The sequence below is a fragment of the Suncus etruscus genome, chromosome 3 (assembly GCF_024139225.1).
Source record: "Suncus etruscus isolate mSunEtr1 chromosome 3, mSunEtr1.pri.cur, whole genome shotgun sequence".
In the NCBI taxonomy this organism is placed as follows: domain Eukaryota; kingdom Metazoa; phylum Chordata; class Mammalia; order Eulipotyphla; family Soricidae; genus Suncus; species Suncus etruscus.
The window spans coordinates 2,263,320-2,269,042 of NC_064850.1; positions in this window are offsets into that span (position 1 = coordinate 2,263,320).

A 5,723-nucleotide genomic window follows, 5' to 3' on the forward strand; every position below is an offset into this window, starting at 1 on the left:
CATATATGTTTATATACACATACGTGTGTGCACATATTTTTTTATTTTTTATTTATTTATTTATTTTTTGGTTTTGGGGCCACACCCAGCTCAGGGGTCACTCCTGGCTCTACGCACAGAAATCACTCCTGGCAGGCTCAGGGGACGATATGAGATGCCGGGATTCGAACCACTGTCCTTCTATATGGGAGGCAAACGCCTTACCTCCATGTTATCTCTCCGGCCCCTGTGCACATATTCTTTAAATTTATCTTCCTCAGAATGAATGATTACTTCCTCACCTATTGGGATTGTTAGGTTGCCTGGCCAGTTGCCGTGCAGGACAGAGGACATGGAGAGGAGAGTAGAATATATTTATTAAGACTCAATGCTGAGGTCCTATAAGTCAGAGACTTGGAGTTCTGAGTATGACATAGACCACACAATTTCTACATTTTCAGCCCACATATTCAAGGCATGCATTCATAATTCTTCAAGACATATATTCATATTTCTTCAAGATGTTAGATTAAGCCATGAATCTTTTTTTGAGCCCTGTTTACCTGTTTTTTTCCAGTCCCTGCCCTCCCAGAGACCTGGGGGTAATTTTCCTAATGTCAATTTAGGCCCTGGGCTGGCCTGGTTTTCATTTTGTTTTCTTAGATTCAGGCCCAAACTGTAATGGTGCCACTCTGCTTTACTCTGGACTGCTGGAATAGTTCATGTTACTTTTATCATCTAAATTTCACACAAGATCCTCTTTTGTCCAATTGCAAACTGAAACCTTGGAAAGAAAAGGATTCTGGGAAATATAGTTCTAAAACTAATCAAATTGAACACTACAGCCAGTGTAGTGGATTTTTATCCATTATTTACAATTTTGGTTTCCTAGATTGTTCTGTAACTTCTCCTTTTCTGTGTGAGCCACCCATTTTTGAATGGAGCCTAAATTTTTGTAAGTGGTTTTTCAAAGAGGGTAGAATTTGCATCTCTAAAGAGTTCAGGATTTGCATCTCAAAGGGTTATGGACTTGAAGCCTTTGGGTTACTTCAGGACTGGGCAATTTCTTCTTAAGTTTTATTTCCCAAAAGCTTATCAGGTTTCATTTATCTTTATACTTGCAACACAGCAATACTACTGTGGGGTCCTGGGCTCTGAACGAGGAAGGACACCATTTTGTAAAGGCCATCTGGCAGGCTTCTCTTCTGTTCTGAACAAGAAGGGACGCCATTTTGGAAGGATCACATGGTGTAAGCTACATGCTATTTTACAAGCCTATTTCCATTAACATCACCCCAAGCTACCTGACCATACCAAGTAGCCTATCTGGGAAGACACAAGGGAGCAGTAGGAAGGTACCCCTAGCCAATAGCCAATCATTTAAAGATCATCAAAAAGATGGAACCTCTCTATATCTCTTTCCTATATATTCCTCTTCATGATCTTGGGTGAGGTGTGTCTCCTTCTAGTTTGAAGTTTCTTGGCAGACAGATTAAGTATTCAGCTTTACTCCAGTTGTATGGTCTTGTTCTTCGGCTCTGGACCCTGACACTACTTCTTAGCATGGATCCCAAAACACAAAAACAATTTATGTTAATACTATTCCCCTAAACTATCTTGGCCTAGAGTTCTCTGTATACATAAAAGTTAAACTCGGAGTGGGTAGGGCTTTTGCCTAGTGCTGGCTGGCCAATGTAGTATGATCCCTGGTATCCCTTATGATCCCCTGAGCTCTGTCAAGAGTAATTTTGAGTGCAGAGCTAGAGTAATTTCTGGTATGGCCAAAAACTTAAAAAAAAAAAGTTAAACCAGGGGCCAGAGTATAACACAATGGGTAGGTAGGGCATTTGCCTTCCTCTGGCCAACTGGTGTTTGATCCCTGACAGCCAATATCATTCCTAGTCCCTGGAGCCTGCAGGAATAACCCCTGAGCATCACTGGGTATGGCTAAAAACCAAAACCAAAGTTAAACCAGCCTTGTCACTGGGAAAGTCTTGCACTGTTGACACAAAAACATTAATTTGAAGGTATATATGCACACTTATGTTCATCACCACGCTTAGTGTAATAGCAAAGAAATGGAGACAAATGGATCAAGTTGGATCAAGAGTAGATCAAGAATGGATCAATAGAACAAAAAACTATATAAACAGATTGAAATAACATGCAGACCTCCAGTCTTGTTTTCTTAAAAAAGAAAATTTGCACCTCAGGCCACACCCATTATTGCTCAGGAGTTATTGTTGGTGGTGGTGGGAGAACCTATGGGATGCTGTTGATCAAATCCTGGTGAGCAGCATGCAATATTGTACTATCTACCCCCACCTCCCTGTTCACTCTTAATCTGACCTGTGAGGCTTCTTGGAACCCTAACCATCTGGCCAGTGTTTTAAGTGAGAAACTGTTATTCTTTCATTTATTCTGCTAGCTGGAAAACATACATTTACGTCATCCTAATGTCTGAAATTGTTATGCCTGAGTATATCATAACACAATGAGATTTCCAGGACACTGAAGGAAAATAGAGTTTATAATATAAACATAATATAAGTTTATTTCATTGTGATGGGCCCAGGTATCATAATGGCTCATGGGGATTCTAACCCATTCACCAGATGATTCAAAATTGAGGTTGTATTTATATTCTAAAACCACTTCAAAATGGCAACTAAAATATTGCAAGATTAACAACAATTTTTATTTATATTTAAAACAATGTAAGGTTATTATTATTTTGGGGGTGGGTGGGTTACACCTGGCGGCACACAGGGGTTACTCCTAGCTCTGCACTCAAAAATCACTCCTGGCAAGCATGGGGAACCATATGGGATGCCAGGATTTGAACCACCATTCATCCTGGATTGGCTGCTTGCAAGGCAAATGGCCTACTGCTGTGCTATCTCTCTGGCCCCAAAATACAATGTAAGGAGAATAGCCGTACATCGAAAGGGAGACAAGAGACAGATATAGTCACACAGCACCTGGGAGCAATTTCTTCTTTACATAACTCAGGGAGAGGGCACACTTTTGCCCCAGGGTCTGTTAGGGAATAACAGTCAGCAGAGATGAATGCTCTTCCATTTCAGGGTCTGTCACTTGTCGACTTTTAACCCTTACTCAGTTCCAACAGTAGCTGGATGATGTTTTCTTAAACTATATAATATCACAGCAAATCATTGCCAGTAAATTAAATTAGCACATAACAGAATTGTAATTTGCATGCTATACAACCTTGCATTCAGGTTCAAAGCCTCAGAACACACCTATATGGAGGGCAGATGTGCAGTTGGCAAGCTTGCACTCGGGCTTCAACCACAGTCAGTTTCTCCATCCTGTCAGTCCCTGTGGCCATTCCTACTGCAACAGGGGCCTAGGGAAGGGGTCCAGGTGAGGCTCCAGACTTCCGCTTCTTTTTTTTTGAATCATTTTGAGTCTGATTTTTCAATGTTGGGGCAAATTTCAACTCCAAAGTCAACTCAGAGAAGAACACATTCTCTGGGGAGGCTAAGAAAATACTGGAGAGTGAAAAAAACAAGAAGTCTAACACATCTATTAGGATATATCACTTAAAATTCATACTTACATAATCATACTTATATGTTAATATATTTACAATTTGTGTAACTATATTATATTAGATAAATATAATGTATTTACAATAATATATGTACATATATATTTATATATAAACATTATATACAATTAATTATATATAATTCTCTGTAATATATAATAAGATAGGAATTTATAATTATATGATATATGATAATAATATGTGTGATTTATAATATATAATACAGTATAATATAATAATGATATATAATTCTAAATTACATATGATAATATATAAACTTTCTTTTTCTAGTTGAGGAGACCATTAGGAGTAAACAGTAATGGTGAACACAATACCATTTTACTGCTGTTAGCACGTTCATGTAGCTAGATCTGGGAAGGATAAGCAGGCTGTAAAAGTACACAGAGGAGCCCTCCAGAGGGTTCAGGTCTCCATCTATGGAGAATCCAGAATCCTATGGAAGCTCCAGGAGTCCCAGAGGTTGTCATGCTTTGACCTGCCCTTTGCACACCACATCTGTGAACAAATTATATCATAATTACCAACTACTGCTCTATGGGATCAATCTTTGGCCTGGTAATGTGTTTGTCATTACCATTTACCATTGGATGTAATGAGCATCTTTTTTTATGAAAAGAGAAGGTCGTGTTGTTTTATTAGAAAGTGCATCAGATAAAACCCGTGGAGCTTTAAAGTCAAGTCCCAGCCCGGCCACCAGATGGCTGTGTGATCCTGAGTCAGTCTCTCCACTTCTCTGTCCTCAGAGTCTACATAACTAGCATGACAATGGTAGTGAGAGAAATAGGCCTGTGGGAGGAGGGAGATGGGGGCAATGGCGGTGGGAAGATTGCACTGGTGAAGGGAAGTGTTCTTTTTAGGATTAAAACCCACCTACAACCATGTTTGTAATCATGGTTTGTAATAATAAAGATATTACTTAAGAAAAATATTGTTAAAAAAAAAAAGAACCTGAAGGTTCAAACCCTCTATGTGTGCAGGTTTACAGCTTTCAGATTCCTCCAGACCTCCTACCTGTAGTGCCAAACTGTGAGGGTGCCCCTGAACACAGATGTTCTGAAAAGCAAACTCCAGTTCTAAATGCTCACTTCTGTGAATTCAAAGATTTGGCTTAAACGTCTTCACGAGCTCTGACTGCCCCAAAACTGACTTAAAAAAATTTTTTTTAGGGGCCGGGTAGGTGGCGCTGGAGGTAAGGTGTCTGCCTTGCAAGCGCTAGCCAAGGAAGGACCTCGGTTCGATCCCCCGGTGTCCCATATGGTCCCCCCAAGCCAGGGGCGATTTCTGAGCACATAGCCAGGAGTAACCCCTGAGCATCAAACGGGTGTGGCCCAAAAACCAAAAAAAAAAAAAAAAAAAAAATTTTTTTTAGGGCAATGTAACTAAAACAGTGATGGTTTAAAGGGAGCTTTGACTTACAAAATGCATGTGATGGGTGTAGTGTTGGAATTAAGTCCATGGAAAACCATCCTTAACAATGTTGTAAATTGTACTACTGTGATCAAAAATTAAAATTCAGGGGAAAAGAAGTCCTGTCAAAAGGAATTGATACAGAATTGATATGGAATGTTTTCTCTCATAAGTATGATTTAAAGATATGCATCTAGTGAGTAACAGGTAAAGGTAGCAGAACTGGAGAGTGAGTCCACAGAACTCAGTTTGGAAGGGATGACAAATGTGAGGGGCCCTTGGGGTCCTGGGAAAGGAAAGTGGGAAATAGTAGAGGGTGTGGTGTTATAATGACATATGTATAAAATCAATATTATTGTATATAAAATAATTTTAAGTTGTTCTTACAGCCTTTAATAAAAGGCCTTGAGAGATGAGGAGTAGATTATCTAAACAAAAACAAATCCAAACCATCCAACTTTTTGTTCACCTATTTTTTTCCATCCTACAGACACCCCAAGACAGGTGATGAGGAAGATAGTATTTGGGCTATTAAAAAAGTTCACAGCTTGGATTTCTTGGTTTCCCTTTCAGAACACTTCATTCTAGTCCTCAGAGTCAGCTCTAACTGGAGGTAGGAAAATACTTGCTTTTCTCAGATTAAGCCAATTTCTTCCCAGATTTATGAATTCACCCTGTCTCAAGGCTCAGCCCCTAAGCACAGAGCAAAATTTCAAAAACCCTGAACAATGAAAATTATTTA